Source organism: Camellia sinensis, chromosome 1 (assembly GCF_055761805.1).
Source record: "Camellia sinensis isolate YWXY chromosome 1, ASM5576180v1, whole genome shotgun sequence".
NCBI lineage: Eukaryota > Viridiplantae > Streptophyta > Magnoliopsida > Ericales > Theaceae > Camellia > Camellia sinensis.
The window spans coordinates 48155485-48181997 of NC_138961.1; the positions used below are offsets into that span (position 1 = coordinate 48155485).

The 26513-nt window shown below is 33.6% G+C and overlaps 2 long non-coding RNA genes across 2 annotated transcripts; one reads left to right on the forward strand and one right to left on the reverse strand.

Annotated features, from left to right (window-relative positions):
* Positions 1 to 7116: 7116 nt before the first annotated feature.
* On the forward strand, positions 7117 to 8332 carry LOC145794373 (uncharacterized). Its single transcript, XR_014334301.1, has 2 exons — positions 7117 to 7390; positions 8143 to 8332. It is a non-coding gene; the product is annotated as an uncharacterized LOC145794373 (long non-coding RNA).
* A 6605-nt stretch (positions 8333 to 14937) lies between these two features.
* LOC145794384 (uncharacterized) lies at positions 14938 to 17621 on the reverse strand. Its single transcript, XR_014334312.1, has 2 exons — positions 15919 to 17621; positions 14938 to 15819 (listed from the first exon to the last, which is right to left on the reverse strand). It is a non-coding gene; the product is annotated as an uncharacterized LOC145794384 (long non-coding RNA).
* Positions 17622 to 26513: the final 8892 nt, after the last annotated feature.

Genomic DNA, 26513 nt, shown 5'->3' on the forward strand with positions numbered 1-26513 from the left:
ATGGACCACTAACAGTGTTTCTTAAACTTTTACAGTGGAATTGACCGATACTAGCATATCATGGGTAATGTTGAGTCTCTTAACCATCTACCATCTGTTTTCACTTCCACGGTTTCTCCCTCTGTTCCTTGAAGTCCGGGCATTAGGAAAAGGCTACCTCAGAGGCACCAACCAGGCCATCCTTTATGATTTCATTCTTCTCTGGTTTGGTTTCCATACTCTTGAGCGTGAAAGCCACCAGTGAGTGCCCACAAGAAAAAAATGTTTAAAAAAAAAAAAAAAAATGGACTCATTGATTGAGGGGGAGCCTCTGCATTTACTCAACAAATACCCCGTGATTCCTAGTGGTTTGACTTTTCTCTGTATTGTTGAGTTACTCTTGATGGAGGTCCAGCCATCCGATCACTACTAGTATTAACTCTAGCTCAGTGACCTCCATGGATTGCACACACACACATTTTTTTGTGAGCTCTCATGTTGGATTTTGAGTTGTACATTCTCATGTAGCTTATGATCATTGATTATCTTTTATCTGCTTTGCTGTTCAGTGTCATTTTGTTTTCACAACTGCAAGTTTCCAGACTTCATGAATTGCGGATTATCTCATCTTAGTATTCAATTCTGGCTGAATGTGCGCATCTACTTTTGTTTCAGGTCTCATCTCTTGTTATTGAGTATTTTGTTTTTATTTTTAAAAAAAAAAAGGTCCCGCTCGAGCGGAACTTTGTACGCTCGAGCGTATTTTTTCGTCCTGCAGTAGTTTGCTCTTTGCTTTACAGTTTTGAGAGAGGTATTTTTACGCTCGAGCGTCCTTATTCGAGCTCGAGCGGGTGTCAGCTTGCCTTGAATCACGCTCGAGCGTTCATTCCTACGCTCGAGCGGACCGATTTTATATAAAACTCCCTCCCTCGACTCTTCAGGTCATTTTTTTCTCTCTCCTCTTCAGTTGCTCAGACCTAGGGTTTTGCTCGTGGGCTTTGCGTGGTCGATTTCACCTTTCTTCCTCCTCTTCCTTACTGATTTCCCTTTTGGTAAGTTTTGCCCTCTCTTCTCCTCTGTTTTGTCTGTTATTTCGGCATTTTTGGGGATTGTCTTTCGTTTTTGGGTCTTTTTGTGTTTCATTGTTTTTCCCCTTTCTCTCACACACACTTTCACTACATGGTCTGGTTTTCCTCATGTTGCATTTCATGTTTGTGTGTATGAAATCAGTGTTGTCCATTCGCCCTAGGGTTGTGAGTTCCACATGCTTGAGGTTGTTTGTTTGTGTTTGTGATGCCTGTTTGAGCCCCTGTTTTTGACCTCAAAATGGAGAAGTGTTGCCATATGAAGTTCTATTTGTATTTATATCAGTGTTTAGCTTCACTAGGTCATTGATATTCTGCCATTGTCATAATGCACATTTTTGCATTCTACATTTCATTGATATTTGTCTTCCCTGTTTATGAAGTGATATCATTGCACTTTGTCATCCATGATTATGCATTATGTGTTCAATGTTACTAATGGTCTCTGTCTTGTGCCTGTTTTGCTCTTCGGGTTTGGTTTCTTTTTGGCTTTGTTGGGTTTTCTGTTTTTAGTTTTTTCTCATCTCATCATGTCTGCCCCTAAACGCCGAAAGGCAACTGTGTCTCGTCCTATCTTTAATTCTGAAAGGTTTCAAAATGCTAAGCAAGACAAGTTGTTCCATAAATCTTTTGAGGCTCGCACTGTTCACCTAGAACGAAATGTCCAGCCCAACACTTTTGAATCCATCCCTATCCGTCCCTTGTTTGATCCTCTAGGTGGTGATTTGGTGTTGTCTTTTTCTGGGCGTCAAAATCTCGATTGGGTGCGAGAATTTTACTGCAATATTGAGCAAATCAGTGACTTTGAGCCTTCATTCACTACTTGGGTCCGGTCTAAATCCGTTTCTGTCACCCCTGCACTCATTCGCCATCTTCTTAAGGTTGATCAAGTGTACCCTCAACACTATCCTTTTCCTGTCCCAGGTCGTCCTACCTGTGATTTCAATCATGTGACTAAGGTGTTATTGGTTCTTCTCGTCCTTGGCCTACGGGTGCCTTGATTAAACAGTTTGAACTTCTTCCAGAGTTTAGACTGCTTAATTTAATTGTTTGTGCCAACATCCTTGTGACCACTCACTCCTCAGAAATTAATCAAGACCAAGGTTTTGTTTTGTTCTGTATTGCGCGTCACATGTCAATTGATCTCGCTACCCTGATCATTAGGAAAATGATAGGTGTTTCTGGGAATAAACAGTTAGGCCTTCCCTATGGTTGTTTGATCAACCATCTGTTGTCTGAACTTGGGGTTCGTGTATTAGAGGATGATGAGTTTGCCTTCCCCTCCAGACCTTTCACCAAGAAAACTGTTTCTCAGAGTCGGGCTCATGTTAAGGGGGAGTCTTCTCGGGCTGATCCTTCTGCAGGTACCACTGCTGGACTTGTTGAGGAGGCTGAATATGATGCTGCCGCCGCTGGGGGTGCGGAGGATCCTACTCCACCTGTTCCACCTCGCACTTTTTCTGATCAGCTTCAGCACTTTGAGGAGGCTATGACCCGGAGGTTAGACTTTCTCGATGCCCGTTTTGATGCCTTTGATGGTCGTCTTGGTCAGATGGAGCAGACTGCCGCTCACACTACTTCGCAGCTGGACCACATCATTTCCTTGCTGACGCTTCAGCCGCCCCCTCATCCACCTGGTGCTTGATTTCTTGCTTTCTTCATTCCCGGTCAAAAAGGGGGAGAGTTTGGTTCTTGCTGTGATATTGATGGTATATTTGCTGTGATATTGATGGTATATTGTATTGATGGTACTCTGGTGATTATATTTTGTTTTGTTCATATGGATATTTTGTTCTCTTGGTTATGTCACATGGATATTTTGTTCATATGAATATTTTGTTCCTTTGGTTCTACTAGATGGATACATTTTGATATATTCTTATATAGTTCCACAAGTTTTGGTTTTTCTGGTATGTTGCTAGTCTTTTCACAGGTGAATGTTGGATGAAGAATTGGATTGATGGACCGATATATGGCAAGATTGGAAAGATTGTTTGTTTATAGAGTTGTTTTGAGTGTTTTTAGTATTTGTTTTGAACTTGTCTAGGGCGTGTGTTTAAGGACATTTGTTTAGAAAGGTTTTGTCCGGGAATTGACAAAGGGGGAGATTGTTAGGTCCCTTGATTGTCAAATCCGGATACAAAACCTTGAGTTGTTAAAATTATTTATTTTCTGTGTTTTTGTTCTTCCCGCTCGAGCGGGGACATTGACGCTTGAGCGGAGTTTGTGGTCTCTCAGTATATTGACAGGTCTGTAAAAGTACTGGAGTGCGTAATTTTGCGCTCGAGCGGGTCATGAAGCGCTCGAGCGGATCACTGTGTTATCACACGAGTATTTTGTTGAAGCCGCTCGAGCGGGATGTTGGGCGCTCGAGCGGAGATCGCGGATTCAGGATTCCTATTTATATTTGTTAGGTTGTTTTTAGGATGACTTTTTTCCTAGATCTTATTCAAGAGTCCTAGGGTTTTGTTTGAAGTTTTCTTCTGAAGTTTTGATGAGTTTTTTCCTTGATGTTTTGAGAAGAGTTCTTCACTCATGTTCTAAAATACATACATCAAGAAGTTGGTTACTTTAAATTCAAGAGAGAGTTCTCTTCGGTGGATTCTGAAGATTCAAGCGTATAGTTTCGAAAGGCGTTTGATTCTATACGTAAGTGAGGTTGTGGAATCAACTTCAGGATTGATCAGTTCCGAGACGAAGTCGTGGAGAAAGAGTTACAGAAGATTCGAAGACAAATTGACTGAGTTGGGTAATTTGTATGATATCTTTGTAATCTTTTTTACTTCAGTAGTGGATTGATTAGTGGCGTTTCGCCCGTAGTTTTTTTAATCACAGTTGGAGGTGTCCAATTGTGGTTTTTTCCACGTAAAAATCGTTTGTGTCGATTTATTAATTATTCGGAAAAAACAAACAATCTAAATCACTTTCGTAAGTGCTTGTTGATTTAGATTGTGTGTTTTGGATTTCTGGGATTTGGAATATTTTAATCTTGATCTAATCACGAATCACTTAGGATTTTCAAACTGTATATAAATATAAAATATTATTATTCTTAGTATTTTATTTGCCTCAATATGAGAGATTCATTTGATCAAAGATCTTCCTCCATCATTATTTTATAATAAGGTCATGTCATAGAAGAATGTTTGAAAGAGAATGCTTATTGTACATGCAGACTAATAATAGAGATGATGATGAACTCGCAATAGAGATGATGATAAATCGGCTATGAACAATTTTTTTTTTCGCCATTGTTATACATAAGTTGTAGTCTCTTTGTTGGTTTGTGTAGCCATCGATATTGTGTAGTTTATTCACCGATATTATGTCGGAGTTGATTATATACAATTTTTTTTTTCTAAAAATGTGCATTAATATATATAAACTATTTGATTATTTTATATATTGTTTGATAATTTGTTGTTACTATACTTGTTGGTTGAACAATCATTTTTATTGCCATTGAACAATCAGAATAGTCGATTTTTTTTTTTACTTTTAATTTTGTTTTGTATTTTCACATTGCAGTGTGAATGTTCATATTAGTATAATTTTAGTTATTTTTAAGACTAGTTATATGTTAATTGTAAACTATGAACATTCACATTGTATTTTGATATGAATTTTATTTTTTAAAAGGTTAGTTGTATGTTTGTTATTTTTGTTGCTATGCTTATTGGTTGAACAATAATTTTTGTTACCATTGAACAATCAAAATAGTCAATTTTCACTTTTATTTTTACATTGCAGTGTAATTGTTCACATTAGTATAAGTTTAGTTTTTCAAGGGTAGTTGTATATTAATTATAAACTGTGAATATTCACATTATATTTTGATATGAGTATGTTTTTTAAAGATTATTTGTATGTTTGTTATTTATTGTGAATATTTACATTGTATTTTTGTATATGTTGTGTTTTTTCGAAAGTTAGTTGTATAAGTAGTCATACTAGCACAAACAACAATGCGTTATGTTGGTCACAAATACTGGGTTGTTTTAGAAAATTGGTTAAAAACTAGTTTTTTGACTTTTTTTTTTTTTTTGTTGTCTTTTTTTTTGAAAAAATATGTAAGAAAATAGAGAGGTGATGTGACTCAAAATAGGTTAAAAATCAAAAAGTGACTTTTTACTATTTTTCCAAATAGGTAGTTGCACCCAATGTTAATGTTCTTACACTTATGTAACATTGAGTGTGTATATGATTTCATGAGAAGATGTTATTTATCAGCATGCATTTGTAGTGTAAAAGTTCATATCAACATTTAGTGAGAAATTTTTAGAAGATAGACAATTTAGGATTTTGAAAATGTAAGAGATTTTTTCTGTAGAATAACGAAGAGATTTTTTTCCTTAAAATAAGAAAAGATTTTCTCCATAAAATAATGAAGAGATTTTATCTATAGAATAAGAAATCATTGTTATTTTTTATTATATATTAATTTTCAAATAAAAACAAGCGTAGGAAGTTAAAAAGTGATTTGATCATATTACACTAAATAGTACCTAATAAAATGTTAAAAAAAAAATAGATTAAATGAAGCATAAATTTTACGAATGAGATTTATTAAAGAAAAACATTCATTAAATAATCATAATTATATATTTTTTTATTATAATGTTATAAAGATAAATAGTTTGTTCTTAAAAGCGGTACTTGTCAATTGGAATTAAAAATTAGAAAAGATAAATAACAAGATCTAAACTCGAGTAATGAGCTGAACTTTTATTTATTTTGTTTGATGCCTGAAAGTGTCAGATTTACACATGGTTCATTGATTCCATTTCAATTTTTTTTTGTATTTTCAAAAAATCTGATTCGATTCTGGGTCATCGAGTAAAGCAAAGCAAAGCAAATTCGATCCATCGTAGTATCAAAACCTTATTCTTGCGTGATAAAAATGAAAGGGTTCGGATTCTCAATGTTTCAATTTTTAAGAAAAATAATATTATATTATGTATATATTTAATATTATGCATCTTATAATATAATATATTTAATATTATGCATCTTATAATATAATGAAGAGGATTATATATAAGTAAGGTAAGAGTGGGCACAAATATAAATATCTTAATATGATAAAATCTAATTATAGCATTTAATATATATAATGAATATAATATATATACCATATTTAAGTTTGGCAAGTTAAAAAAAGTCAAAAAAATTACTTAAAAAGTTAAAAAGTTATCATTATTCACAAAAAGTAAAAAATTACGATTGCACAACTCCCAATCTTAATTTTTCCCTACACACTAAAAGATTGCTTGAGATGTCCTAAATAAGTGCACTTTTTGACTTTTTGGACGTAAAAGTTGAGGAAAAAAATATGGTTGTTTAGTTTAACTTTTTGACTTTTTATGGAAAAATATGTATTAAAAAATTGTATAAATTAGTGTGTAAGGAATATTAGGATTGAGAGTTATGTAGTCGTAATTTTTGACTTTTGGTGAACAGTGATAACTTTTTGACTTTTTAAGTAACTTTTTGACTTTTTGGCCACATGCCAAACTTGGCCTAATTTATACAATTTTTAATGCATATTTTTTTATAAAAAGTCAAAAAGTTAACTCAAACATCCATATTTTTTTCCTCAATTTTTTAGTCTAAAAAGAAAAAAAAGTGTACTTATTTAGGACACCCCATGTAACAATCCTGATTTTTAATTATTCTGTAAAATTTATACTAATATTATTTAATCTCAGTTTGGAAAACATATAATTTATTATATATTATTATGCGTAATTTTGTAAAATAATATAATTATTAAAAGTTTAGGGGTCAAAATATAAATAATAATAATATAGATAATATAAATAATAATAATAATAATAATAATAATAATAATAATGGGTGTGGTACTAAAATAAATAATTAATTTTTCATTAATATATAATAAAATATAATTTAATTAAGAATTAATTTATTTATATAATTATATTAAAATATTGAGTCAAAAAGTAATTATTCTAAATATCTATTAAAGATAAAAATAAACCTCCCTAATTATTATCGAAATTTGCCACGTATTGCTCTCTTCCCCTATAAAAGGTGGAGGCGTCCGCTTGAAGAGAAGAAAGAAAAAGAAAGAAGAAAGGAAAGAAAAGAAAGAACAAGGAAAGAGAGAAGGAAGAAAAAATAATGGCAATTGAAATTGCTCTCTTCCCCTATAAAAGGTGGAGGCGTCCGCTTGAAGAGAAGAAAGAAAAAGAAAGAAGAAAGGAAAGAAAAGAAAGAACAAGGAAAGAGAGAAGGAAGAAAAAATAATGGCAATTGAAAGGATTTTTGATAGTAGAAAAGAAGAGTAAGGTATTAAAGTTAAGGTGAGTTATATTATATTTTGAGTTATCAAAATATATTTTACGTATATTTTGACTTACCAAAATCTGTTTTATACAAGTTATGTTTTTCATAAGAGTTATGTTTTATAAAGGTTTCAGTTACGTGATTTTATTTCTGAACCCTATTTGCTTAAAAGGAAATCCATGGATATGGCTGTTTATATTTTAAAGAATATTTGGCTATAACCTTATATAAAATTATGTTTTGTAAGTACCACCACGGGAGTCCCACGCCTTTGAGAACTTAAATAATCATTGGCCTCTGTTTGGTTACTTGTGGCCCTCTGATCCATTGACCTCTGTTCTGTGTGGACCAAAGTGCTTTGCGGAACTAAGTGCTACACTATTGTGGGAGCCACCTCTAGAATCCGTACGAGCCACCTCTTGAATCCGTACCTCTGTTCTGTGCGGACCAAAGTGCTGTGCGGAGCTAAGTGCTACACTATCGTGGGAGCCATCTCTAGAATCCGTACGAGCCACCTCTTGAATCCGTACCTCTATTCTGACTGTCACTTCTATGGCCTCTGCTCTGTTCAGTACCGTGGTTATGGTCATTTACTTACATAATTTCTGTATTTCAGTTTCTGCTACTTAAATGATTTCTGCTACTCAAATGATTTGTTTATGTAAATGTTTTGGCTACATAACTATCCATGGTTATTTCGTGTCCCTTATACTCTTGGTATAATATTTCTCACTCTGCCATGTGCTTATAGTTGTTTACCAATTTTCAGGAAATAATGCAATTCAGAAATAGTTTTGGAAAGTCTTAGATGCGGGACTGCGGAATAGACACACACAGTACTTTTATTGTCATTTTTATATGTAAATATCGGCCTTTTTAGTCAATAAATTTTGTAATAAAAATAGGAGCTCCAATGATTATTTTCGTACCCTTATTTGAATATTACTTCTGCTTGCGTTTATTGCTTTGTTTAAGAATTTGCCGTAGGTAACTTTAGTTACTGGCCATCACGATGTTTAACCCTTGGGTACGGGGAGCGGGTCGTGACAAATGGTATCAGAGCAATGGTTTATATATATATATAAAAAAAAGTCATCATTGGAGCATAAGACACATGCACATTTAAGATGTAAGATAGCGGGTAATTAGTACCGAATTATTATATTTTGTCTGTCGATTTAATTATATTATAATTTTATATGATTATATATATAATAAATTTTTTTTTAGTGTGCTTAATTTGTGAAGGATATTCGCTATAATTTAAATAATAAAAAAAGGACAAGAAAAGAAGGATGTCGGGCTCAAGCACCCACCAAAAATTATAATATAATTAAATACATATAATTTTCAGTTCAGTATTCAAGAAAAAAAATTTTATTTTGATGTTTTTAAAAGTGAGTCAAATTATAAAGATACTAATTTTGAAACTATTTCCCATCAATGAAAAGTTCATCTCAAATTTTTTTAATTCTTGCATATAATTCTGTCATTATGTTCTCATTTTTATTTATTTTTATCGTAAATAAAACGTGTGAAAAGTTTTTAAAGTCGCTCCTTATTTCGTATTTTGGCCCAAAACAATTTTGGCAACTAGACAGGGAGTTATTTTTGGTAAAGTTTTTTTTTTGAGGTACTATTTTCTATCAGATAATCATCTAATATATATATATATATATATATCAGAGTGCGCAGCGGATAGCTTACACATGACAAATTTCGAGGACGAAATTTTAAAAGGAGGGAAGATTGTAACAACCCAGATTTTTAATTATTCTGTAGAATTTATACTAATATTATTTAATCTCAGTTCGGAAAACATATAATTTATTATATATTATTATGCGTAATTTTGTAAGATAATATAATTATTAAAAGTTCATGGGTCAAAATATAAATAATAATAATATAGATAATATAAATAATAATAATAATAATGGGTGTGGTACTAAAATAAATAATTAATTTTTCATTAGTATATAATAAAGTGTAATTTAATTAAGAATTAATCTATGTATATAATTATATTAAAATATTAGGTCAAAAGGTAATTATTCTAAATATCTATTAAAGATAAGAATGAATTTCGTAATTATTATCGAAATCTGCCACGTATTGCTCTCTTCTCCTATAAAAGGAGGAGGCGTCCGCCGGAAGAGAAGAAAGAAAAAGAAAGAAGAAAGGAAAGAAAAGAAAGAAGGTAAGAGAGAAGGTAAGAGAGAAGGAAGAAAAAATAATGGCAATTGAAAGGATTTTTGATAGTAGAAAAAAAGAGTAAGGTATTAAAGTTAAGGTGAGTTATATTATATTTTGAGTTATCAAAATGTATTTTACGTATATTTTGACTTACCAAAATCTGTTTTATACAAGTATTTTAGGGAGTGTGCAAAATGTATATTTTGACTTATCAAAATGTATTTTATGTATTTTACGCCAAGGGAGCGACTTAGATGGTGATACGCCAAGGGGGCGGCTTAGGGAGTGATACGCCAAGGGGGTGGCTTAGGGAGTGTGCAAGGAAGGCGGCTTGGGTGGCACGCCAAGGAGGCGGCATAAGAAGTGTGCCAAGGAAGGTGACTTGAGTGGTGGACCACAGGAGCGGCTTAGGTGGTGGTGCGCCAGGGTAGCTTAGATGGTTCACTAGGAGGCAGCTTGGGTGGTTCGTCTAGTGTATGACCATGGTCACCATGATATAGCTATATCTGGGGCGGCTAGGGGGGATCTATTTTGAGACTGATAACTGTTAACATTTTAGAAATTGTTTAGTAGAATATTTATATAAAAAAATAATATGATCGAATCCATTTTTTGTAATATAAATATGAGTTAAACAAATGACTAACGATATCAGATCATCTTGATTTTTTCATAAATATTCTACTCAACAAATCTTAAAAATTGAACAATTTGAATCACCAAGGTTAGTCTTGTTGCCTACCAAACTCAAATGAAATGAAATTTAATTTTATGTGTTAGTGTTTTTTTTTGGTTATTTTGTTGGCCTATTTTCGTTTTTAATAAACAAAATTTAAAAAGTTTTAAAAAGCATATTAGGCTTCTAAAATCTACTCGATAAAGTTAATTGAATGTCTCCTAAAAAAAGTTAAAACTTTCATAAAGGACTAACAAAATGGGGCAGAAGAAGTATTTGCTAAGTTAATGTCTCTCGCGACAATTTGTCTTATTATCTATTTTATCTTATAAAATTTGATCTATACATTTTTGTCAATAAAACATGTGGTGCATTCTTATTAGATGAACACAATCATATGCTAAGTTGAACTGACTCTATAACTATTTCTTGTAATATCATCCGTTTTTACGTCTTTTATGTCATACCATTAAAATGGAAGGATAATAAACGTAAGATATATTAATAAGATAAAAAATCAAAGACAAAAAAACACAATCCAAAGCAGAAGATAGGATGAGAGTAAATCAAACATACAAGTGAGTTAATAATTTCATATCCCATGTGAGTCTCATTTTGCCTGAGATATACACATTTTTTTAGCTCACAAATTATTATGAAAATATTATTAAACCCCTTTGGTTTGTGATTTTTTTTTTTTATGCTGAAAAAGTCCAAAAAAAAAAAAAAAATACTAAAGAGCAAAAATAAATAAATAAAAATGTCATATCATTCATATCAATCAATTATTTTTTGTCACAACTCTATGTATTCAATAAAAAAATTAATTTCAAAACACTAATTTTTTAAAAAAAATTAAAAAATCAAAAAATTATTAAAAAATTCAAGTTACTAAATGAACACTTAAAATGCATGTGAACAATTAGTGGAGTGATCCGACTTTAACATGCAAGAGATCTCCAAAGATATGAAAATTAATAATAAAATTCACAATTATTATTATATCTACAAAATCCATCAATTATTATGACCCCATCTACCACACTTTTAGCACGAGGTGCACTGTCGTGAAATCTGTAGATTCCGATATCTAGTACTTTACAATATTACCACGTCACTGAATGAGAAAGACTCATTATTTAATGATTTTTTTTAAAAAAAAATTATGTTTAAATTATAAATTTTGATAGAATTGATAAATAAAAGGTATTAAAAAAAGACAAAGAAAAAAAAGTAAGGGCAATGTCATAATGTAAATGAAATTTAATTTTTTTCCCCTTTCCATCCGTTATCTAAATTTATAGTCTAAAACACAGCATAACTGTCGTCAAGAACTGGACTCTTACAGGATTAGAATACTCACTGCCTTCCAATGATTTGTTTTGTTTATTTTTTGGCTTGTGTGTAAATTATTTATAAAAAAAAAAAAAATTATAACCCAATTAGAGAGATTTATTTATAAATCTCATTTAGAGGACTAATAGTCCAATAGTTCACAAAGTATTCTTATGTTCCACCTAATCTCATACGTTTGAACTTATATTTCAATAAGTCTTTCTTCTCATATTAGAAGTATTATATGGATTATTTTACCCTTATAAACTTTTATTATAATATATATATATATATATATATATATATATATATATTATATTATATATCATATATTTAGGTGATAGTAAATTATTATTAGATATTTTCATTTATAATATATATAAAAAACTGTATATAAATATAAAATATTATTATTCTTAGTATTTTATTTGCCTCAATATGAGGGATTCATTTGATCAAAGATCTTCCTCCACCATTATTTTATAATAAGGTCATGTCATAGAAGAATGTTTGAAAGAGAATGCTTATTGTATATGCAGATCAATAATAGAAATGATGATGAACTCGCAATAGAGATGATGATAAATCGGCTATGAACAAATTTTTTTTTTCGCCATTGTTATACATAAGTTGTAGTCTCTTTGTTGGTTTGTGTAGCCATCGATATTGTGTAGTTTATTCACCGATATTATGTCGGAGTTGATTATATACAATTTTTTTTTTCTAAAAATGTGCATTAATATATATAAACTATTTGATGATTTTATATATTGTTTGATAATTTGTTGTTACTATACTTGTTGGTTGAACAATCATTTTTGTTGCCATTGAACAATCAGAATAGTCGATTTTTTTTTTTACTTTTAATTTTGTTTTGTATTTTCACATTGCAGTGTGAATGTTCATATTAGTATAATTTTAGTTATTTTTAAGACTAGTTATATGTTAATTGTAAACTATGAACATTCACATTGTATTTTGATATGAATTTTATTTTTTAAAAGGTTAGTTGTATGTTTGTTATTTTTGTTGCTATGCTTATTGGTTGAACAATAATTTTTGTTACCATTGAACAATAAAAATAGTCAATTTTCACTTTTATTTTCACATTGCAGTGTAATTGTTCACATTAGTATAAGTTTAGTTTTTCAAGGGTAGTTGTATATTAATTATAAACTGTGAATATTCACATTATATTTTGATATGAGTATGTTTTTTTTTGTTGTCTTTTTTTTTGAAAAAATATGTAAGAAAATAGAGAGGTGATGTGACTCAAAATAGGTTAAAAATCAAAAAGTGACTTTTTACTATTTTTCCAAATAGGTAGTCGCACCCAATGTTAATGTTCTTACACTTATGTAACATTGAGTGTGTATATGATTTCATGAGAAGATGTTATTTATCAGCATGCATTTGTAGTGTAAAAGTTCATATCAACATTTAGTGAGAAATTTTTAGAAGATAGACAATTTAGGATTTTGAAAATGTAAGAGATTTTTTCTGTAGAATAACGAAGAGATTTTTTTCCTTAAAATAAGAAAAGATTTTCTCCATAAAATAATGAAGAGATTTTATCCATAGAATAAGAAATCATTGTTATTTTTTATTATATATTAATTTTCAAATAAAAACAAGCGTAGGAAGTTAAAAAGTGATTTGATCATATTACACTAAATAGTACCTAATAAAATGTTAAAAAAAAAAAAGATTAAATGAAGCATAAATTTTACGAATGAGATTTATTAAAGAAAAACATTCATTAAATAATCATAATTATATAATTTTTTTATTATAATGTTATAAAGATAAATAGTTTGTTCTTAAAAGCGGTACTTGTCAATTGGAATTAAAAATTAGAAAAGATAAATAACAAGATCTAAACTCGAGTAATGAGCTGAACTTTTATTTATTTTGTTTGATGCCTGAAAGTGTCAGATTTACACATGGTTCATTGATTCCATTTCAATTTTTTTTTGTATTTTCAAAAAATCTGATTCGATTCTGGGTCATCGAGTAAAGCAAAGCAAAGCAAATTCGATCCATCGTAGTATCAAAACCTTATTCTTGCGTGATAAAAATGAAAGGGTTCGGATTCTCAATGTTTCAATTTTTAAGAAAAATAATATTATATTATGTATATATTTAATATTATGCATCTTATAATATAATATATTTAATATTATGCATCTTATAATATAATGAAGAGGATTATATATAAGTAAGGTAAGAGTGGGCACAAATATAAATATCTTAATATGATAAAATTTAATTATAGCATCTAATATATATAATGAATATAATATATATACCATAATATATATAATGAATATAATATATATACCATATTTAAGTTTGACAAGTTAAAAAAAAGTCAAAAAATCACTTAAAAAGTTAAAAAGTTATCATTATTCACCAAAAGTAAAAAATTACGGCTGTACAACTCTCAATCTTAATTTTTCCCTACACACTAAAGGATTGTTTGAGATGTCCTAAATAAGTGCACTTTTTGACTTTTTGGACGTAAAAGTTGAGGAAAAAAATATGGCTGTTTGGTTTAACTTTTTGACTTTTTATGGAAAAATGTGTATTAAAAAATTGTATAAATTAGTGTGTAGGGAAAATTAGGATTGTGAGTTGTGCAGTCGTAATTTTTGACTTTTGGTGAACAATGATAACTTTTTGACTTTTTGAATAACTTTTTGACTTTTTGGCCACATGCCAAACTTGGCCTAATTTATACAATTTTTAATACATATTTTTCTATAAAAAGTCAAAAAGTTAACTCAAACATCCATATTTTTTTCCTCAATTTTTTAGTCTAAAAAGAAAAAAAGTGAACTTATTTAGGACACCCCATGTAACAATCCAGATTTTTAATTATTCTGTAGAATTTATACTAATATTATTTAATCTCAGTTCGGAAAACATATAATTTATTATATATTATTATGCGTAATTTTGTAAAATAATATAATTATTAAAAGTTTAGGGGTCAAAATATAAATAATAATAATATAGATAATATAAATAATAATAATAATGGGTGTGGTACTAAAATAAATAATTAATTTTTCATTAGTATATAATAAAATGTAATTTAATTAAGAATTAGTTTATTTATGTAATTATATTAAATATTGAGTCAAAAAGTAATTATTCTAAATATCTATTAAAGATAAAAATGAATCTTCCTAATTATTATCGAAATCTGCCACGTATTGCTCTCTCCTCCTATAAAAGGAGGAGGCGTCCGCTGGAAGAGAAGAAAGAAAAAGAAAGAAGAAAGGAAAGAAAAGAAAGAACAAGGAAAGAGAGAAGGAAGAAAAAATAATGGCAATTGATCTCTCCTCCTATAAAAGGAGGAGGCGTCCGCAGGAAGAGAAGAAAGAAAAAGAAAGAAGAAAGGAAAGAAAAGAAAGAACAAGGAAAGAGAGAAGGAAGAAAAAATAATGGCAATTGATCTCTTCTCCTATAAAAGGAGGAGGCGTCCGCTGGAAGAGAAGAAAGAAAAAGAAAGAAGAAAGGAAAGAAAAGAAAGAACAAGGAAAGAGAGAAGGAAGAAAAAATAATGGCAATTGATCTCTCCTCCTATAAAAGGAGGAGGCGTCCGCAGGAAGAGAAGAAAGAAAAAGAAAGAAGAAAGGAAAGAAAAGAAAGAACAAGGAAAGAGAGAAGGAAGAAAAAATAATGGCAATTGATCTCTCCTCCTATAAGAGGAGGAGGCGTCCGCTGGAAGAGAAGAAAGAAAAAGAAAGAAGAAAGGAAAGAAAAGAAAGAACAAGGAAAGAGAGAAGGAAGAAAAAATAATGGCAATTGAAAGGGTTTTTGATAGTAGAAAAGAAGAGTAAGGTATTAAAGTTAAGATGAGTTATATTATATTTTGAGTTATCAAAATGTATTTTACGTATATTTTGACTTACCAAAATCTGTTTTATACAAGTTATGTTTTTAACAAGAGTTATGTTTTATAAAGGTTTCAGTTACGTGGTTTTATTTCTGAACCTATTTGCTTAAAAGGAAATCCATGGACATGTCTGTTTATATTTTAAAGAATATTTGGTTATAACCTTATATAAAATTATGTTTTATAAGTACCACCACGGGAGTCCCACGCCTTTGGGGACTTAAATAACCATTGGCCTCTGTTTGGTTACTTGTGGTCCTCTGATCCATTGACCTCTGTTCTGTGCGGACCAAAGTGCTTTGCGGAACTAAGTGCTACACTATTGTGGGAGCCACCTCTACAATCCGTACGGGCCACCTCTTGAATCCGTACCTCTGTTCTGTGCGGACCAAAGTGTTGTGCGGAGCTAAGTGTTACACTATCGTGGAAGCCACCTCTAGAATCCGTACGAGCCACCTCTTGAATCCGTACCTCTGTTCTGACTGTCACTTCTATGGCCTCTGCTCTGTTCTGTTCTGTTCAGTACCGTGGTTATGGTCATTTACTTACATAATTTCTGTATTTCAGTTTCTGCTACTTAAATGATTTCTGCTACTCAAATGATTTGTTTATGTAAATGTTTTGGCTACATAACTATCCATGGTTATTTCGTGTTCCTTATACTCTTGGTATAATATTTCTCACTCTGCCATGTGCTTATAGTTGTTTACCAATTTTCAGGAAATAATACAATTCAGAAATAGCTTTGGAAAGTCTTAGATGCGGGACTGCGGAATAGACACACGCAGTACTTTTATTGTCATTTTTATATGTAAATATCGGCCTTTTTAGTCAATAAATTTTGTAATAAAAATAGGAGCTCCAATGATTATTTTCGTACCCTTATTTGAATATTACTTCTGCTTGCGTTTATTGCTTTGTTTAAGAATTTGCTGTAGGTAACTTTAGTTACTGGCCATCACGATGCTTAACCCTTGGGTACGGGGAGCGGGTCGTGACAAATGGTATCAGAGTAATGGTTTATAAAAAAAAAAAAAAAAGTCATCATTGGAGCATAAGACACATGCACATTTAAGATGTAAGATAGCGGGTAATTAGTACCGAATTATTATATTTTGTCCGTCGATTTAATTATATTATAATTTTATATGATTATATATATAATAAATTTTTTTTTTAGTGTGCTTAATTTGTGAAGGATATTCGCTATAATTTATATAATAAAAAAAGGACAAGAAAAGAAGGATGTCGGGCTCAAGCACCCACAAAAAATTATAATATAATTAAATACATATAATTTTCAGTTCAGTATTCAAGAAAAAAAAAATTATTTTGATGTTTTTAAAAGTGGGTTCAAATTATAAAGATACTAATTTTGAAACTATTTCCCATCAATGAAAAGTTCATTTCAAATTTTTTTAATTCTTGCATATAATTCTGTCATTATGTTCTCATTTTTATTTATTTTTATCGTAAATAAAACGTGTGAAAAGTTTTTAAAGTCGCTTCTTATTTCGTATTTTGGCCCAAAACAATTTTGGCAACTAGACAGGGAGTTATTTTTGGTAAAGTTTTTTTTTTTGAGGTACTATTTTCTATCAGATAATCATCTAATATATATATATATATATATATCAGAGTGCGCAGCGGATAGTTTACACATGACAAATTTCGAGGACGAAATTTTAAAAGGAGGGAAGATTGTAACAACCCAGATTTTTAATTATTCTGTAAAATTTATACTAATATTATTTAATCTCAGTTCGGAAAACATATAATTTGTTATATATTATTATGCGTAATTTTGTAAGATAATATAATTATTAAAAGTTTAGGGGTCAAAATATAAATAATAATAATATAGATAATATAAATAATAATAATAATAACGGGTGTGGTACTAAAATAAATAATTAATTTTTCATTAGTATATAATAAAGTGTAATTTAATTAAGAATTAATTTATGTATATAATTATATTAAAATATTGGGTCAAAAGGTAATTATTCTAAATATCTATTAAAGATAAGAATGAATCTTCCTAATTATTATCAAAATCTGCCACGTATTGCTCTCTCCTCCTATAAAAGGAGGAGGCGTCCGCCGGAAGAGAAGAAAGAAAAAGAAAGAAGAAAGGAAAGAAAAGAAAGAAGAAGGTAAGAGAGAAGGAAGAAAAAATAATGGCAATTGAAAGGGTTTTTGATAGTAGAAAAGAAGAGTAAGGTATTAAAGTTAAGATGAGTTATATTATATTTTGAGTTACCCTTGTTTTCGGCTCCGTCAAAGTTTTACCCTTGCTCTTTTCCTCTTCTACTCTTGAGGTATGGATTTCTTTAACTTTAGTGTAATTCTTAGTTTAGTTATTTTCTCTTTGAAAAGTTTAGTGACTTAGGGCTTTTAGGTTAAATCTAGGGGTTTGATTTGAAAAGTAAAAGAGGGTTTTTGTCACAACCCAACCCTCGCCCCAAGGAAGTAAAGAAGTGACTGGCCAGTAATTCGATATTACCAAAGGCCTGCTTTAACAATAATACAATAATAGGGCTAGCAGAAGCCTATAAATAGTAAAATATAACGTCTAATGAGCTGTGAAGACTTATATGGAACAAAACAAGTGTTATATATATATTTACACATCAGTCAACATCAAGCTTCTATACAAAATAAAAACATAATTTAGGGATTAAATCCCATTAACAAACCAGTCTTAACTTCAGACATAATAACATTCAGAACTAGTCTCAGTAACATTCAAAACACTTAATTACAAGAAAAACAAACATATCCATGGTTTCAATTTAAGTAAATAGAGTTCAGAAAATAATTAACGTAATCAAAATATTAATATAATTTATAAAACATAGATTACGTAAAATAATTTATAGTAACCCAAAACATACGTAAAATATATTATGGTGACTCAAGGTATAATAAAACTCACCTTAATATTAATCCTTACTACTTTCCTTCTATGTTGCTTTTATGAGGCCTGTAGACCGCCCGGAGAACTCCCGGCTGCGCGTGCGAGGGCGCGAAATTGTTTGTTCTTAGCTACTACAGTTCGAATTCGTGTCACGGTTCTGAATCTAATCTCACAAAGTGCAATGTGAGACCGATAAATCACCAAAGAGTCCAAATTCGACAAATCATTTTGGAAAACTGATTTTTATAAAGAAGTGCCAAACATGGATTGCTTTGCCAGATACAGAGTCGCCACTTAAATGTTTTATTTTTGAAAAATTTAGGAAACCCTGACTCGTGCCTAAGGCCACATGTCCGTCATCACCAAAGTTGCCTCGGCTCGGGAACTTGGGTACGAAAGAGGAAGGTCATGCAATGAGTACCCCCGCTCGCCCGATCAAAGATCGGCCTTTACTATCATGATATATTGTTTTTGAAAACACATGCGTTCTTATTTCGGTTATTAACCTAGAATTACTATGTGATGCGCACAACATACAAGTATAGACTAGATCGTCTACGTTGGAACAAAACATTTCATGTTTGTTTGTTTGAAAACGGTTTAGAGGTGCTACTTGCAAGTACGCTAAGTCGTAGATTTTGCCGCCCTCAAGTGGGCTTTAAAACTCGCATTTCAATGAATTGTTCCAATTCAAGCAATCCAACCTTCATCCACAAGCATTCATGCAGTTAATCAGTTAAGCAAATAGCCTCATGGCAAGCATGCTAACATGGCAACATACACATCTCATGCAGTATGCTAAAGCGTAAACACTCACAGTGTACTCTGAGCCAAAACAACTAGTTAGAAATCATGCATGATCCTAATTCATGTTAAGATGGCTAATGCAACACATGCAAAAATGCAACTAAGATAGGTGCGACTATTCTAAGATGTCATGCGAATGCAACTTGATAACATGCTGTTGAACACGTATTCAAGTAAATGTATTGAAATACAATGCAGTTAGTATGATGCGCCAAGCCCGGTGCATGTAATATGAATGAATGGGTGCACGCATGCGAAGCATAAGGATGCTAATTGAAACATGCCCTAGAACTAACCATCGTAAGTGGGTAAGTAAAAGGGAGAAAGAAATGGGGGTTGGAAGACATGCATCGCACACACGCACGCTTGTTACAACAGTTGTGCCCCCTCGACAAAGGGTCCGAATTATAAGCTAACTAGCTAATCTAAGCTAATTAAACTAATTATTACAAGACAAGCTAATTAACTAATCCTAGTTAACTAGCTAGTATTACAACACAAATGAATAATTAAGCGCATTAACTACTCAAGTACAAAACCAAAACATTAGCTAGCTTAACAAAGTAGTAAGTAAAGCAAATTAGAAAGGGCCTTGGAGCGAGGAGCGCATGCATGGTCGATCGCCTCGTTCGGAAATCCATCGCGATGCCCCAACTTGCCTCTGTTTTCAATTGTTCTCAAAACTCTGCACAAGGCTCCAGATAGTGTCTACTCCACCTTGGGAACTTGTAGGAGCATTGCCGACCAGTTGTTGATGTTACCAACCACCTGCCGACCACCTACCATTTCTGCAGACCAGAAAAAGTGGTCGACCAGCTAGTTTTTTTGGTCGGCTGACCAGTTTTGCTGCCATACTTCCAGTTTGCTGTAACAGAGAACAAGAAGGGGCATGGCAATGTATTTGCAACATATGTGTGCACAACCACCCTCCCAATCATTTCATTATCTCAAGGGAGTGTAGTTCTCGACCCTCGGGCCACCAATCACGTATCTCAATGCGTGATGACCGAGAAGCTAAACTGCACAATTCAATATGAAATGAATGCACATATAACACATAAAAGCCTTAAACTCTATCATGTATGATCAAGAGCATCGGCGACCGAGAATTGAGGCACATTTCATCACTTCGAGTATGAAACGTCCCTCGTTTCTCGTGTTTGGACTAACACCTAATCCAAACACATGCAAAGCATGCAACCCAATATAATACACGCATGCACAATGCAATACAACATGAGCAACTTATCAATGCTAAGGACATGCATACTTAATGCAAGGCAATATAAGCATGCAAACAACATGTAAACAAACATGCTCAATGGACTTAAACCGAATATGGATGGACCTCAGTCATGCCGAAACAGTGGCCATAATGCTAAGAAATGAAGATATACAAGCATGCACATGCATTGGCCCACCAACTAGGCCTAAGAGCACAACTCTCAAGAGTGCTCAAGGAATGACAAATGCGGAAGTGTAACAACACTATAGGCACTGAAATTAAGTAAGAAATGATGCCAAACCATTCAAACAACACAAGTATAGCATACTAGAGTCCTTAAGGCATAAGGCTAGCAAAGAAGACTACAAAGGGGGCATGCAATACATGGCACAAATGCATGAATCAGCCACAAACAAAGCTCAAGTAGGTCAAAACAAAGACCAAAACATGCTGAGATGGGGGCTCAAATGTCTAAGTATGCATGCATGCACACTACGCCATAATCAAGGCAACAATGCACAACCCTTAGAGGCACTCAAAGGGTGAAAGAAATGGGAACATGGCAATGTTACATGCTCTGAAATGTCACGTGAAATGATGCCAAATCATGTACATGTTACAAATGAAGCATGCTATAAAGCTCAAAGCTTGAAACTAGCATAGGCTTTTGTACTACGGCTATGTAATACATGAAGCATATGGAAAATACAACCCAAAACTGTCATAGAACATGCCAAAATGAGTCTAAAACATGTATGGAAGGAAGCCAAAATAAGTTAGCACGGAGGGCATGAAGCATGGAATAGGCAAGGCCAAAAAGGGAGGATTACACTACACCTAATAAGACCAAGCATGAGATGGCTTCACCAACAAAAATCAGAGTTATATCATGGCAAAATAACCCCCAAAACACATTGAAATGATAGCTTGCAAGCTTAGGCATGAAGGCATACACAATGACTCATGTTTAGGGCATAAAGGACCAACCCTTCAAAGCATTGAAAGAGTGACAAATGCAAGTGTATGACCACACCACATGTACTGAAATCACATTTCAAATGATGCCAAATCATAAAAATAGTCCAAGTAATGCATGCTAATGGACTCAATACACAAAGCTAGTGAGCAAGATTAAACCAAGGCTATGCAAAGCAATGCATGCATGACCAAAACAACATAAATCAGAGCTTAAGCATGCTAAAACATAGACAAAAGCTTCTTAGAGTTAAGCCAAAAGCATGCTAGAATGATGATCAAAAGCATGATACACATTAGGCTAGTTTGTGGGATTGCACTACAAGTGCATGGAGCATGCATGAGGCTATCAAATCAAACCTTAACAGAGGTATATCATGGCAAAAAAACACCAAGAACATGCTGAGATGGACTCAAAACATGCTAGAAAGACATGTTACTTCATGAAGCATACAAAACTAGTTTATGAGAAATACACTACAAGTGTATAAGGCATGCATGAGGTGACAAAACCAAGTCAAAACAGTGGTATGCCATGCTGAAATAAGGCCTAAAACAGGCTGAGATGTAGCCAACACAAGCTTAACAAACATGCTCAAACATGAGACCAATGAAGCAAGCATACAAGATACAAGGAGAGGGGATGACCCTCTTCTATTTGGGACCTCAAAACACCATTTCCACCACTGAAAATCCTCTGGATTTCAGTGGTAAGAAGGCCAAAAAGAAGTGGTCCCAATAGCTTAAAAGAAAGGTTCAAAACAAGGCTTAACAAGGCCTAAGTGGGTGTAGACTACCCTCAACACAAAAGAGACCTTAAACAAACATTACAAGCATGCAAAATCAGAACTTTTTGTTTAGTTTAAAGTTAAGCCTAAAAAAACATGCAAGTAGGGCCAAAAGCTTAAACAAAAATAAGGGTTTAAGAGGCTAGAAGCTCACATTTGTAGAACAACTCTAGAGCAACAACTCCAGCAGCTTTTTCTGACCAAAACCAGTCCAAAAACTTCAAAAACAACTTCAAGGGACCTCAGCTCCAAGAGTATGGTGTTTCACTATGTGTTTGTGTGTTAAAGTGTGATGAAAATGCACTTTCAAGCACAAAAATGAAGAAGACGAGCAATATAGAGACAAAGGTATATATGTATAGCTCAAGCACTTTTTTTGACCCTAAGTCAAGAGGGGGGAGGTTCTCTTTTATAGAGAACCAAAGGTTAAGCTTGTTGAACAAGCTTAGGACTAAAGCCATCCCTTCATACACGTGTATGGAGGATGGTTTCTGTGCCCTCCAGCTGTTACAGCTTGCTAGAAAATATCTCCAAAAAGGTGATAGAAAGCTGCTGACTACTTGAAGTGGTCGGCCAGCTACTTACACTAGTCTGTCGACCAGTGGAAGTGGTTGGCCAGGGAAGAAAGTGGTCGGCCATGGGGGGGAGATGGTCTACAGCATGGAAGCAAGGTAGTGGTGTGGTGGCTGACCAGAAAAGGTGGCCCAAAGACCAAGAAAACCAGTTAGCCGACCAGAAAACTGGCTGGTAGGAAGGAAAGTGGTCTCCAAGGGGAAGAACTGGTCTCCCACCCTTATACCACCCTCCAAGCAAGAAAGACAAGGTTGTTACCAAAACCTAACCAAAAAGGATGCAAGACGAAAGTCCGGGAGGCAAGGCGCGCGGCCGGGAGCCTCGAAAACTAGTCTACAGGCATCAAAAGTGGTGTACGACTACAAAAAGTGGTCTCCTGGATGACAGTGGCCCTCTAGGCCAAGGCAACAAGGCATGGTCCGAAAACCAAGCCAAACGGAGAACGTTAAGCGATCCCGAGACAAGGCGCGCAACCGAAGGCTCCTGAAACCGAAAACTAGTCTCCAAGGGGGAAAAGTAGTCTACGACCACAAGAAGGTGGTCTATAGACCTCTCCCTCCCCTCCAGGCAAGGAAAGCAAGGCTTGATCCACAAACCGAGCCAAAAACATAAAGAGTTCAGAGGCTCGAAGGCAAGGCATTTAGCTGAAAACTCCAGAAACTTAAAACAAGTACAACATGCACTATCACTGAGCACTCAATCGATGACGTTTGAGTCTTAAGGTCGATCAAAAATGGGGTGTCTACAATGCCCTTTTTCCTTAATCCTTTTTCTTGTGAATTTTGTTTTTGTTTTGCTTGCCTTCGGTTCAGCTCCTTATATACTGGAGCTTGACATGGTGACTTACCATTTATTTATTAATCTCCTGGATGATTCACTCATCTACCTAATAGGATTTACTCATTAACATAGTAGGCTTAACAGGTGTCTTTCTCTTTAGGTGACCAACGAATAGGACACCTTTCACCATATTTCTTTTTGGCCCCAGTTAATATATTGATTGGACTTTTAAACCAATGCCAAGCTAGATTAATAGAATACTTGCACAATAACTTCTAATGTAAACTAAATTCCACTTTATCGCATACCATCATAAAATTAATTATTTAATTTTACTATTATAGATTATTATTGTTATTCTTATTCATAATCGTGGTTGGTTGTGGTATTAATTTAATATTTAGGATGTCACATTTCTCCCTTCCTAAAAATAAGTTTGTCCCCAAACTTGACGTACCTTAATTTTCGAAGAGGTATGGGTATTTGGCTCGTATTTGATTCTCCGTTCCCCATGTAGCTTTTTTGATTTGATGATTTCTCCACAAGACTTTTACCAGAGGTATAGTCTTGTTTCGGAGAACCTGGTTACGACGATCGAGAATTTGTACTGGTTGCTCTTCATAAGAGAGATCTTATTGAACTTTCTAGTACTCGTAATCAACCACATGTTCTGGATCTCAAAGATACCGCCAAAGCATCGAAACGTGAAACACATTGTGGACATTGGACAATTCAGGAGGTAGGGCAAGGTGATATGCCACAGGACCAATCCTTTCCAGTATCTCAAATGGCTTGATGTAATGTGGGTTTAACTTTCCTCGCTTTCCAAATCGGATAACTCCTTTTGTTGGCGAGATCTTGAGGAACACATGATCCCCTACTTAGAATTCCAAGTCTCGTCTCCGTGTATGTGCATAACTTTTCTGGCGGCTCTGGATAGTGTGAATTCGCTGCTGGATAAGTTGAATTTTATCACTTGTTATCTATACAATCTTAGGGCCTAATAACCTCCTGTCTCCGACTTCCGCCCAACATAGAGGTGATCGACACCTCCTTCCATACAGTGCTTCGTACAGTGCCATTCTAATGCTTGCTTGGTAACTGTTGTTATAGGCGAATTCCACTAAAGGTAGGTACTCATCTCAATTACCCTTGAGGTCCAATACGCACACACGTAGCATGTCTTCCAAAGTCTGGATTATTTTTTCGGATTGCCCATCAGTTTGTGGGTGATGAGCAGTGCTAAACTTCAATGTAGTCCCCAAAGCCTCTTGCAATTTATTCTAGAAGTGAGACACAAATCAAGGGTCTCAGTCAGAAACGATTGAAACTGGAGTACCATGTAACCGAATGATTTCTTTGATGTATAAAGTGGCAAACTTATTAAGGGAGTATGTGATTTTGATTGGCAAAAAATGCAACGACTTCGTCAAACGGTCTACTATAACCCATATTGCATCATTCTTTGAGATTGATTGAGGCAACCCTACCACGAAGTCCATAGTGATGTGTTTACATTTCCACTTTGGAATAGGGAGTGGTTGTAGCATCTCTGTAGGTTTTTGATGTTCTACTTTAACTCACTGACAATGTAGGCATTTAGAGGCATGGCTTGCTACGCCTCTTTTCATTTCTGTCCACCAGTAATGTTTCTTCAGATCATGGTACATCTTTGTGTTACTAGGGTGGACTGTAAATCTCGAGCTATGAGCTTCCACCAATATCTTTTTCTTGCGTTCCGGAATGTTAGGTACGCAAATTTGATTTCGCAATTTTAGTATCCCATTGCTCATAATGAATTCAGGATCAGGCTTACTCCTTTGCTCCTCGTACTTTTTCTTTAATAGTTTATCTTCACATTGGTGTGCTCTAATTTCTTCAATCGAGGTAGGTTCCACGGTTATGTTGGCAAGCAGTCCATTAATCTTGAGGGAAACAAGAGTACATGCCAAACTTCTGGTTGTCTTTCGGCTCAGTGCGTCTGCCACTACGTTAGCATTGCCTAGATGCTGATGGATCTTTACATCATAGTCTTTCATAAATTCTAGCCACCGCGTTGCCTCATATTCAGTTCCTTCTATGTAAACAGATATTTAAGACTCTTGTGATCAATGTAAATCTCGTAGGTTGCACCGTAGAGATAATGACGCCAGATCTTGAGGGCGAAGATCACCGCAGCCAATTCTAGATCATGGGTTGGGTAGTTCTACTCGTGAGTCTTTAGTTGTCGCGAGGCATAAGCAATGATTTTTCCATTTTGCATAAGAACGCAATCCAAACCATTATATGAGGCATCACTATAAATGACGAACCCATCTATTTCCACGAGGAGTGCTAATATAGAAGCTGACACCAGTCTACTTTTTGACTCTTAGAAGCAACACCTCTGTTTGTCAGTCCATTCAAAGGGTGTGTTCTTCTAAGTTAGTTAGGTCAAGGGTGATGCTATCTTTGAGAAATCTTGCACGAAGCATCGATAATAGCCGGCTAGACCTAAGAAACTTCGAATCTCTGACACATTAGTGGGTCGTCGCCAATCTACGATTGCTGTAACTTTTTGGTGGTCAACTGAGATGCCATCTTTGTTAATGACATGACCGAGGAAGTGTACACTAATGATCCATAATTCGCATTTCTTCAACTTGGCATAAAGTTTGTGATCACGTAGTGTTTGTAGGACCATTTGCAAGTGTTGTTCATGGTCTTCTGGTGACTTAGAGTATATGAGGATGTTGTCAATGAAGATGGTAACAAACTCATCAAGATAGGGTTTGAACACTCGGTTCATGAGGTCCATGAAGGCCGCTGGAGCATTTGTGGTGCCAAATGGCATGACGAGAAACTCGTAGTGCCTGTAACGGGTTCTGAAGGTAGTCTTTTCGATACTTTTCGTTTTGACTTTTAGTTGGTGATAGCCAGAATGCAAGTTGATTTTTGAGAATACTTGGGCACCTTGAAGTT